The sequence below is a fragment of the Pelodiscus sinensis genome, chromosome 7 (genome assembly GCF_049634645.1).
Source record: "Pelodiscus sinensis isolate JC-2024 chromosome 7, ASM4963464v1, whole genome shotgun sequence".
Classification (NCBI taxonomy): domain Eukaryota; kingdom Metazoa; phylum Chordata; order Testudines; family Trionychidae; genus Pelodiscus; species Pelodiscus sinensis.
Genome location: NC_134717.1, coordinates 73,121,424 through 73,133,952, shown reverse-complemented (window position 1 = coordinate 73,133,952; position 12,529 = coordinate 73,121,424). Strand labels below are relative to the sequence as shown.

Here is a 12,529-nt window from a genome sequence, read left to right as displayed (position 1 = left end):
ACTCCTTCACATCCCTAATGCCTCTTTAGGTGACTCTGGTACAGCAATGTGACTTATAACCAGGGCTTGACAAATAATACAATCTACTCGCATGCGCAGTACGGGGCTGGTGAGCGGTCAAGCCCTGCTTATAACTATGGCCCACTATGCAGCGATAGCTACAGCTGATCAATCTTTATCAAGATATTTTCTTCTATAGAGTTTCTTTGTGTTGTCCAAACAAACACTTAGGGTGTGTCTAGACTACCGAGTTTTGTCGACAAAAGTGGACTTTTGTCGACAAAACTATACCAGCGTCTACACTACCGCTGAGTTCTGTCGACATAACGTCGACAGAACTCAGCAGTTTTGTCGATGCTGGTATACCTCATTTTACGAGGCATAACGCCTTCTGTCGACAGAGTTCTGTCGACAGAAGGTGTTATTGCCTGTAGGGTTGCGTCCAGGCTACGGGGTTCTGTCGACAAAGCAGCTTGCTTTGTCGACAGAACTCAATGTGTCTGGACGCTCTTTGTCGACGGAAGTTTTGTCGACAGTATCTGTCGACAAAACGCGGTAGTCTAGACGTACCCTTAGTTCACACCATTCTGAGAATTAAATTAGCTGAAGTGAACTAAGTGGACAGGGGATGGATCACTTGATGACTGTTTTATTATGTTAATTCCCTCTGGGTACCTGACTTTGGCTACAGTTGGAAGACATGATACTGGGCTAGATGGATCATTGGTCTGACCAAATAAACACTTAGGATATAAGAATGTCCTTGTGTGGACCATGCTGCCATGCACTAACAGTCACTTAGTCTGTTCTACAAACACAATCCTGATTTACAAACACATAGTGAGAAATGGTCATTGCTTCAAAGAGACTCCTAATCGAAACAGACAAAGGTTGGGAGGAGAAAGAGGCACAAGAAGGTGAAGTGGCTTTTCCTAGGTCATGCAACAGTTCATTGGCAATGCTGGGAAGAGAACTTAGGTCACCTGATTCCCAATCCAGCCCTCTCCACTGGATCACACTAGGACCTGAGTTTGAGAGAGCTTTTGTGCAAACTTTCAATACATGAAAGGTGAAATTTTGAAATGTTAGAGTATATTTAAGGTTACATTTGAAACAATCTCAATTGTAAAATTATTACATTTTACATTCATTCTTGCAAAATTATCATAAACTTCACTACTCCATTCATAAAAATCTATCATCTTATCTAGCTGCGACAGGGCTACTCAACACGCAGCCCATGAGTGGGATCCTTTGAACATGGCCTCCACTGGGAACATGCTCCACAACAGCAAGGCATCTCCCAGGTGGGGTAAGCATTGAAAGACACAAGCGGATGGGCTGGCTGGAACAGATGAGTACAGGGTACAGGAGTTTCTAGCCCCCAGTGAGGAGGTGCTGGGAGCGCCGGGGCATTGTGGTAAGTGCTTTGTATTCATGTCCGTCAGAATGAAATAAGCTATTTGTATATATATTTTCGTGCATATGCAACCACACTTAAGTTGCGGCCCTCGGCTTGTGTTGTATCATTGTGGCCCCTCAGGCTTCCAAAGTTGAACAGCCTTGCTCTACATCATCCATCCTCCAAAACCAAAAACAACAACAAAAATACGGAGCAGAATTTTGCCAGGCTGTACTTGTTAGAATAAGGTTTTATCTAATTTGTATAAAACAAAAATAGTGTTTCATATTGACATAAATTTAGTTATTTTTCATCCCTGCAGAGTATATTTTATTTGTTGTTTAAGAAAATAAAAATTAATCTAGAAAGAAAGAAATGACCCATTCACATCCCTTGTCATGATCTCTTTGAAAACTTTGCAGATCCCTTGGAGGATGCAACTCTCAGGTTTGAAAATTGGTCAAAAATGGAAAAATGTAAACATGAGAAATTTAAAAAATATCAAAGTCAGTTTTGTTTCGCGAGTAAGAAAAAAACCCTATTTTTCAGGCATTTTGAATATTTCAGTAAATGCTGCTTCTTTTTTTTTTTTCCCCCTAACCCTCTTTTTTGCCATTGTCAAACAGAGGGGGACAAGAGGAAAAATGATAAACCAAAAAGGAACCACCCTCCAAACATCACTAAATCACTACATTTTTCATTGTCTCATTTTGTCAAAAAGGAAAAAAAAAGAAACCATTTTTGGTGAAAATTATAGATCTTTTTTTAAGAGGTGTGTTTTTTCAATATATGTGAAGATATAGCATACAGAAAGACCAACCAATGGTCGGACAGGTTCTCCATGACCTTTGTTAGAATTTAAGGAATAGGACTATCTAATGTCACAACAGAACAATTTAAATCACTTGAAAGAAACTGTCTGCCATCAGGACAGCACTAATATGAAGCAGAGAGATGTGTGATCTATTTCCTCTGTCAATGGAGGAAAAAAACAGCTGTAAAAGAAATAAGAACAGCCATACTGGGTCAGACCTAAGTCCATCTAGCCCAGTATCCTGTCTGCCGACAGTGGCCAATGCGAGTTGCCTAGAGGGAATGAACAGAACATAATTCCCAGATCTCTGCCTATCCTCCATGAACTTATCTGGTTTTTTTCAGAACCCTTTATAGTCTTGGCCTTTACAATATCCTTTGGAAGTTCAGTGGACTGAAACCCTTAATGCTTCCCAGTGACGAATGCTCACATCTGTCAGTAATCGCACTAATATTATAGCCTTCTAGCATGTTTAGGTCTCAGAATTTCTCTTGCTGTTATAGATCATTCATATCAAGTCACATCAAGCTGAAACTTGGCATACAAGTTATCAACCTGGATGCATTTTTTAAATGTATAGATCATTTTGAGGATAAACAGGATATGATTTTGTAATTAATTTACTAAACTTTAGGTGAAAGCAAACAGTCCTTAATATAGACAAAGTCTTGTTTGGATTCTAGGGGAATATAGTTGAAAAAGCCAAAATGATGGTCCTGATTCTGCTCTCATTTATGCCAATGCATGATCAAGCCTTAAGAACACAGATGTGATATGTACTGTCATTACACTCTTGATAACAGGAAAAAATGAGCCCTGGTTCTGCAGCAAGCTGTACACAGGCACTGAGGTCTGTCTGCACGGAACTCATTCCAGGACGGAGGTCTATCCCATGGCATAACATGTTCCTTTTTTGCCATATTCTAGAGTAACACTGGTTTTATTTGTTTAGAATTTACAGAGGATGAGTACTTATCATGAACCAAGCTGCTCCCTTTAATATTATTTTGAAAATAAAATTCACAAATCTTCAAGCTATAAAAACATGCTATTGAGCCAGATTAGCTGTTGAGTTTTCTTTGATTTGTTCCCTTTTTTAATAAGAATCAATAGAACAATAACTGTAGGGTTTAACAGACTTTTTCAACCGCATAATGATCCTTGTTCAATGTAATAAACCCCTTGTTATGTCTTAACATCTGGTTTTGATTTTTGGCAAATCTTATGAAAATGTTTTGGGAAGTACCACCATTCACCTGGGTACTGAGTTTCTAAGGAGGTGAGCACACATAGTTCCAATTAACTGCAATTAGAACTCTGGGTGTTCAGCTGTTCTGTAAACCAGGCATCTGAAGGGCAATTAGAGGCCTTCTGCATGGAAATGAATTAAGAGAATCAAAACAACACTAAGGGTCAGTTACAGTGTAACCTAAGGAAGCAAGGAGTCATGAATTATAAAAACCTTAGTTCACCCCCATTAGGGTAAAGAATAGTGTGATCACAAAAATCTCTTTGGGGTTGTCATCTGGTGTGCTGATTAAGCTACTGATGCCCACCTTCCTGTCACCTGGGGCTCCCCACCACCCTGTCCTGCTAGGCCAGAAGCTCTGGCCTCCTCCAGCTAAGGCACAGAATTTGGTTTACTACTATCCCAACCCCCACACCTCCTCAGAGCAACACAGACACTGAAAAAGCTCAGCTCTGGGATGGCTCACCTATCAGGCCATTGATAGCACCCAGGAATCCAACCCTCCCACCTGCAAATAAATCCATCTTATCCTATGTAAACGTTTTATTCAGAGAAAGCTCATAAAGATGTCTAACCCCTTTATCAATGAAAGAGATGTGTACAGTGGTTGCTCCCTGCACAACCTGATGTTTTCTCTTACTTTAGTAAAATCTGATATACCTAGAGTTTTGTTAACTGACTGTGTCCATCATGGATCAAATATAGGCATAAAGGTGGATGTTATGAAGACTTTCCATGGGGTTAATATTACACAATCAGAAGATGACAGTTTGTGCAGTGATGGGGAAACAGAAGTGATGGGCTAAGTGCTGTGTTTGTTTACTTAACTGTGCACCCCATTGGTCCCAATGGGTGTAAACTAGCAAACAATTGGGATCTAAATCAACAAGTGCCAAAGGTTCATTGGTTCACATCTTATTCTTAACCAACCGTCCAGACTTATGGAAGGTCTCTGTCACTCACTCCCACCAGCGCATGCAATTGTACATCAAGTTTCAACATTACCTCAAATAGCCCCTACCCCAGTCCCCAATTCCATCTCTGTACACCTCAACAACCACCCTTTTCTTCATCTCAGTAGCCCCATTCCCAATCGGCCGACTGACACCAACCTTGACCCTCCATCTGCCGCCTACTGTGGTTCCTTCTCTCTGCTTCCTTTTTTTGGACCTGGCTGCCTCTCTGCTGAGGCTGAATGCATTACTTACTTTACCTCTGTAGCTTCTGGGCTGCTTTCAAGCTATGCATTTTGCCTCTAATAGGGACAAGAACAAATTCTGAAGTATTCTTGGATTCTCATCAGAAACCTCTTGCACTCTCATATGCTAGTAACCAAACAGCCACAGAATGAGGCTGAAGGTTGGAATTCAGAGGATGGTGATGGAAAACATTTCTTCATCTGTTCACTGAGCAAACATTTGCTCCCACAGAATCCCAACCTCTCACCATCTTGAGGAGAACTGATCCTCCAGCAGAAGCACAACACATCCTAATAGCCCACGAAGCTAGTCTGCTCATAACAATTGATCATTATTCATTTGCATAGTTATTACTGGAAAATGGAAACGTTTGGGTGACAAAAGAGTAACATTTTAGTCACAGGCTGAGTACCAAATATAGCTACATCTTAAATATTACAAAGAATAGTGTTATTACATAATAGAGTTATTCCCTATAAATACTGTGATAGTATTACATTGTAATACTATGTTAGTACTTGTAGGTTTTCCCATGGTGCGTATAAACCACAGACTCATTTCTTCTCAGTTAAGGGAGCATCACATTCATTGTGTGTAACAGCACTTGGCATGTTGAACTCTATTGACATTTTCTCACTCTGTTGGAATCCATATTTTAAACTTGGCTGACTTCTGTGCAATGGGAAAATTTAAGCCACGTATTAAATATGACTATGGCCAAATGTGTTTAGAAAAATTATTCAGACAACCTCACACATATTTTAAGAGAAATTACATGTCACATCAGTAATGTAAATGCTTTGGGCTTAGACTCATTAAAAGAAATAGATAAACTTTAGGGACAGACTTGAAAAAAATAATTGTAAGTAGGTTTCACCCTCAGCATTAATCAGCTACAAGCTATTAGGCCTGATAGGTTGTCTCCTCAACAGCAAATATGGCATGATTCTGCAGTGGCCTCTGTGGGATTGAGTGGATGACCTCACAGATCATTTGCATCTTTAATATTTATGAATGCATAATTAAATATAGGCAAATAGTGCTCATACTGTAGACCATCACTTGTATCAGCAACAGAAGTGTTAAACATACATATTTTAATTTCTTTCTGCTTCTCTAGCCATGCCACAAAGTGTTAAACCCTCTTGTATCACTCCTCACAAATGATAAGTGAGAAGGTCAGAAATATTCTGCTGGGAGAATACTCCACCATGGTTATTTCTTACAGCTATTAAGAGCTTGGGGTAGACACCAATGCAGTAACTGATAAACAAATTCAGAAGTACTGAAAGTTCCTCCCTTAGGAACTTTGCTTCATAGTTCTCTCACTGAGGCCAAAATAATATTTAGCATTTTCATCCTCCAGAGTCTGCTGAAATTAATTAATTAATCCTCGTGACACCACTGTGAGGTAGTCCCATTTTAAAGAGATTGAGTACATTAGGCTAAGTGATTACACATCTTGTCTGGTATCAAAGTAAGTCAGCATTGAGCCAGCTTTAGAATTCAGGACTTTCCAACTGCCAATTTTACATTCATGTAACTAGGCTATGCCATTCCCTTGAGGTACCATCCATATTAGTATACCAGAAGAGGTACTATAGGTAATATAAATAACTTGGAAACAATTTCCTACATAGCTGTCTAAGAAGAAAGCATTCCAGTGCATCAGTCTGTATATAGAACATACTCCATGCCACCTTGATTCATTTCTTGGTTCTTGATAGAGGTGTTAACCAGTTCACTGGTAAGCATACTGATAAGCATGAGGCTTACCAATATGCTTACTGGTTAACCAGTTAACTAGCCCTTGCCAGTGAACGCTGGTGGCAGCCAGCTGCACTAGGCTGGAGCAGCACTGGCTGCAGTGCAGGTGGATAGTAGAACTCCAGCTGCAGCTGAACCCCACTGCAGTGGTGGGCCCAGCTGTGGGTCCCATGGCCGTGACAGGACTGAGAAACGAGCTGGGCAGCAGGAAAACTTCTATGATGAGGTAACTGGCTCTGTGGACATGGGAAAGTCAGTGGATGTGATATACCTTGACTTTAGCAAGGCTTTTGATACGGTCTCCCACAATATTCTTGCCAGCAAGTTAAGGGAATGTGGATTGGATAAATGGACGGTAAGATGGCTAGAAGGCCCAGCAGGTAGTGATCAATGGCTCGATGTCAGGATGGCGATCGGTTTCTAGCGGAGTGCCCCAAGGTTCGGTTCTAGGACCGGTTTTGTTCAATATCTTTATTAATGACCTGGATGAGGGGATGGATTGCACCCTCAGCAAGTTTGTGGATGACACTAAGCTAGGGGGAGAGGTAGATACGCTTAAGGGCAGAGATAGGGTCCAGAGTGACTTAGACAAATTGGAGGATTGGGCCACAAGAAACCTGATGAGGTTCAACAAGGACAAGTGCAGAATCCTGCACTTGGGACGGAAGAATCCCAAGCATAGTTACAAGCAGGGGACCAGCCAGTTAAGTAGTAGTTCTGCAGAAAAGGACCTGGGGGTTACAGTAGACGAGAAGCTGGATATGAGTCAACAGTGTGCCCTTGTAGCCAAGAAGGCTAATGGTATACTAGGTTGCATTAAGAGGACCATTGCCAGCAGATCCAGAGAAGTGATTATTCCCCTTTATTCAGCTTTGGTGAGGCCACATCTGGAGTATTATGTCTAGTTCTGGGCCCTGCACTACAAAAAGGATGAGGACGCATTGGAGAGGGTCTAGCGGAGGGCAACCAAAATGATTACGGGGCTGGAGCATATGACTTACGAGGAGAGGCTGAGGGAGTTGGGTCTGTTTAGTCTGCAAAAGCGAAGAGTGAGGGTGGATTTGATAGCAGCCTTCAACTACCTGAAGGGAGGTTCCAAAGAGGATGGAGAGAGGCTGTTCTCAGTAGTGACAGATGGCAGAACAAGGAGCAATGGTCTCAAGTTGTGGTGGGAGAGGTCCAGGTTGGATATTAGGAAAAACTATTTAACTAGGAGGGTGGTGAAGCACTGGAATGGGTTACCTAGGGAAGTAGTGGAGTCTCCATCCCTAGAGGTGTTTAAGTCTCGGCTTGACAAAGCCCTGGACGGGTTGATTTAGTTGGGATTGATCCTGCCTAGAGAAGGGGGCTGGACTTGATGACCTTCTGAGGTCTCTTCCAGCTCTATGGTTCTATGATTCTATGACCTAAGTCAAAACAATCAACTAGTTAAGCATTATTGTTTAACCGGTTATAACTGTTTTAACTTTCCAGTTCTTGATAAATAGTAACTTGCGTTGTGATTGGAACACTTCATTTCTTTGCTCATCTGTTTATTTGTACATAAAACTCTGTCTCACAGTGGTAAGATGAATCTCAGTGTTTCTAAAATGCTTCAAGGCCCTTGGACAAAAGTGCTATGCAAGTATTACCATGCAACTAAAAGCAAAATCTCTTCAAAAGCTGGCTTGAAAAGAAGCATTCTGATTGCATTCCATTCACTTCACAGGATTGTGAGCAAGGCAAGTCTCATCTTTAAAACATTGAACTGGTGGCTTCTGTGAGGATGACTCATCCAGATTCCACACCTTGAGGAAATTTACTTCAGTGTAACCCATAGATGAGTGAGTATATGCTAAGTAGAAAACAGAAAATATAGTCTAATCCTGTTCCACATCTTTGGGTATGTCTAGACTACACGCTTCTTTCGAAAGAAACTTTTTCGAAAGATTTCGAAAAAGCTTGTTTTGAAAGAGATCATCTAGACACCCACATCTAGGCAACTTTTTTTGAAAAAGCAATTCACTTTTTCGAAAGAGAGCACTCAGACAATCTGGATGCTCTCTTTCAAAAAAGCCCTGTTTGCAGTCAAAAATACCTTTTTTTGAAAGAGCTCTTTTGAAAAAAGGCGTCTTCCTCGTAAAATGAGGTTTACTGCTGTCAAAAAAAAGCCGTGTTCTTTTGATTTAATTTCGAAAGAATGTGGTAACAGTCTAGACACAAGTGAAATTTTTTGAAAAAAGGCAACTTTTTTGAAAAAAAAATCCTGTAGTCTAGACATTGCCTTATAGAGCATCGAGACTCAGACATTTTCTCTAATCATTATCCTGCAATGTACCAGTAACTTCTGTCTTATTTGCCCTCCTTAGCCCTCCATTTCTCCCACATTCTGCCAACCAAAACAATCAAAAAATGTCAATTTATACTCTACTGATTCATTTATGTTACAGCCATGGTGTCCAACATGCCGGTCACTAGCCACATGTCAGTTGAATGCGGCTAGTTGGCTTGAACAATGTGGCTATTTGGACGGTTGAGTGTGGCTAGTTCACTATAGGTATAGTGGCTACTGGTTCAGAACTGGTTGGACACCATGGTTCTAGAGCACACCAGATCCTTCATTCCTTATGCTCCCAAAAGTTCTACTGGAGGTTTTGGTATATAATCAAGAGGTCAGATTGTCAGACAAGTGCAAATCAGCATAGCTCCATTGACTACTTTGTCATTTCATGCCACTCAGGGCTCTGATTCTTTGAGTATCACACAAGATATGTATCAGGGCCAAATTCTTTGATAGAAAAAATGCTACAGAATGTAGCTTTTAAACTTGTATTAGAAGTGGAAGTCCTTCATGAAAAAAGCCAAACATCTGGTCTGTGGGTGAGGTTTGGCCTCTCTGATGTATTTATATGGCCTGACATATTCAAATTGCAAAGAATCACAGCTTTCATGTAAAAAAATAAGTTTCTAGACTTCATGATTGTGAAGAAAAAATTCAAAATGCAAAGTAAAGGTTAACCAGTACACTTTTGTCTTCTGAAACTGCAAATAGCCTCAAACAATGTCTCAGAAAGGTGTGAACTCCTCTCTCCCCTTTTAATGTCATTGTAGGATTAACTAAAAGATCACATTTTAATATCAACACTATCTACAGGATTGCTGATCGTTGTAGCTGATGGAATGGGAAACTGCAGGTGGAATTTCTGTGCATGGAAGGAAATTCAGAAAGAATAACAGAGATTAAGAACAAGTAAGAGGTAGAGAAACTGAGAAAACAGGATGAGGAAGGAAGAAAATCCAAGGGAAGAAATATCCATGGCTCAAAAGGGGAGAGAATATGTTGCCACTGATATTGATAATAAAGTCCATAATAAATAATAGCAACCACATGTTACTACATGTAGGCCAGATTCTTCCCTTGATATTTGTAATCCCTTCCCTCACCATTAATATGTCTCATTGACCTTAAGGCTGGAAGGGGCCATCAATGGTTCCCAATCTATTTATCATTGTGAGCCACATCCAATACTACCTGTATGGCCCTGAGGATGTCACATCGGTCACAGCTGTTTATGTTAAGCTGAGAGCCAGTCTGACCTCCTGCACATTGCAGGCCACTGACCCTTATCTACCCACTCTTGTAATAGAACCCTAACCTCTGGCAGAGTTACTGAAATCCTCAAATCATGATTTAAAGGCTTCAAGTTTCAGAGAATCAACCATTTTCACTAGTTTCAACCTGCAAGTGATCCAGACCCAATTCTATAGAGGAAAGCGATAACCCCCAGGATTTCTGCCAATCTGATCCAGAGGAAACCTCCTTTCTGACCTCCCAAACATGGGAACCAGTTAGACCCTGAGCAACTGGGTGAGACCCACATGCCAGGCACTTAGGAAAGCATTTGCCAGAGTCACTCAGCCCTCCCCAACTAGTTTCCCCATCACTTCCAATTGGAGATATTACAACTAGCAGCAGCAGATCTTGCCAATGTAACTCCTCAGGACAGAGACCGTGTCTTCAACATATCTATACAGCACCTTGCGTAACAGGGCCATCATCCTGATTGTCTCTGGGTCTCTTATTAAAACAGACACTGCCATTTCTCAGGGGCTTGGATCCTACAATGTGCTAGATCTTTTCAATTCTCTTCTAAATCAATGGGAGTTGAGAGTTCTCATATCACTTCCCAGAAGGCACTGAGCACCTTGCAGAATTAAGCCCTTTCAAGTACTGTAAAAATCATTCACACATGGGATGCCCCTATTCATGTGACTTGTCTTTAATGGGACAATTCATCTGAGAAGAAGTAAGAAGGGCATAGGCCCAGAAATCTGCCCATACAGAGCTCACTGCAAAAGCAAGATCATGTTCCATGATTGGTGCACACTTTAATGTGATAAGCTTGATAAATTGTATGATAAATTCTTGTCTATTTCTGTCTGGGAGACCTTGAGATCACTCTGGGCTACCTTCCCTTGATAATCACCCTTGTTGAAAATGTCATGGATGTTTCAGTTATTTTGAGATAGGAGCCCATCATAAAAAAAGAACATTTTATAGCATAACTGGTCATTTGGGGTAGGAACTACCCAAGATAGTTAGCTTTCTTGAAGTTGAATAACACTTCTACACATTTTCAAGTTCAAAACATTTATCTCCTGTACAAAACCAGGAGAGTGTGACTTGAAAAGGGGAAGCTGCTTTTTCTGTGAGATCTTAGACCACTAAAAGAAAGTAAATCTGGCAGTACAGGCAATATGGAGGGAAAGTCTTGCACTATTCATCTACAACTCCTCAACAAAGTAAGTATAATAAAGAATAAAAGACTATTGCCAGCTCAATTGTACATCAAAATATCTCAAAATAAACCCAGTTATTTCAATTTTTCATTCACCATAAGAAAGACATTGAATATAAAACACTGTTGGGTTTTTTCCCCCTCTGTATAGGTGAAATAATTCTTCAAATCCCTGAATGTGGGTAGTAACAGCAGCTACAGCACAGTCGCACTCACCCTGCTTTGTAATTGCCCTGCAGTGTTTCACAGCTCACCCCACACGCGAATGCAACATTTCATGGCAAAAAAAAAAAATAGTGCTGGCTCGGCATACTTTGCTGTCCTGCTCGCTGTGGGGACACAGCTGCTGGCTGGAAAGGATATGCGTGTAGATGACCGCTAGTACTGCGAAGAGCGGCCCGGGGCCTTGCAGCATGTGTGGCTGGGGGGCGCATCCTGACTCGGCTTTGCAGAGCTGCGGGCCAGGCGAACACTCGGTTTTGCGGTGGAATATCGACCAGCGACAGCACAGCGGGCTCGGTGGCGGCTGCCTAGCTAACAGGAGGGACCCGGGGCTGCCTTTCTGGGGCACCGGCTGATGGCAGGTCGGGGAACGTCGCGAACATACGCGCGGGCCCCATCGCTGGCGGATACCAGAGGCAGCCCCCGACGCCGGAGAGAGAAGATGCTGCTGGGATCCCGGGGTTGTTGCATTAGGCCCAGGGGGAGGGCAGTTTGAATCCAGACCGATGCTGCCCCAGCACGCTCAAGGGGCTGCAGAAGGACAAATCCTCCCCGCCCCCCCCCCCCGGAACCTGGACACGCAACACCCCGAAAGTCCAGCCCGCGGGGAGCCCCCCAAGCCCGCGCTGCAAGGCGCGGCGGAGCGCAGAGGGGTGGGTGGGGTAGGCGCGGCGCCCGCGTCCCGGGTTCCTTACCGCTCAGCCAGAGGTCGGCTCCCGGTGGAGCCAGGGGCGCTGCAGCGCCGCTCGGGCGGGGCAAGGCGGCTTCCCAGCTCCGCTCTCCCCGAGCGAGCGACTCAGCCGCGCCTGGCCCGGCCCCCGCCTGGATTCCTGCACGCGCCGCCCGGCGGAAAACCCCTCCCCGCCGCTGCCCGCCCCCACGGGGGAGGGTCTCCCGCCGGTGACGTCCCTCGGGCCGGGCTGGCAGAGGCGGGAGCGAAGGGATGAAAAGGAAACGGCCCAGGAGCAGCCCCTGAGCCAGGCGCCTTCCCTGGAGCCTTAGCAAAGCTTGTCTGGGGGGAGCCCCCCGGGCCTTCCAGCACCTTGTGAAATGTCCCTGATGGTTCAGTTCTGGGGGCATTTGCGAGGGGCTGGGCGC

At 43.1% G+C, this 12,529-nt stretch overlaps 1 protein-coding gene across 4 annotated transcripts in view; it reads right to left on the bottom strand.

Annotated features, from left to right (window-relative positions):
* The window catches only part of SPATS2L (spermatogenesis associated serine rich 2 like), an 87,292-nt gene extending 75,007 nt beyond the window's left edge, over positions 1–12,285 (bottom strand). For 2 of the 4 annotated variants that reach the window (XM_075934279.1, XM_075934278.1), the window contains exon 1: positions 12,127–12,264. The gene's annotated coding sequence lies outside the window, so the exon portion shown is untranslated. Of the gene's footprint in view, positions 1–12,126 lie in introns of all 4 variants that reach the window. The other 2 variants (XM_075934277.1, XM_075934280.1) reach the window with 2 other exon arrangements.
* Between the last annotated feature and the right edge of the window lie 244 nt (positions 12,286–12,529).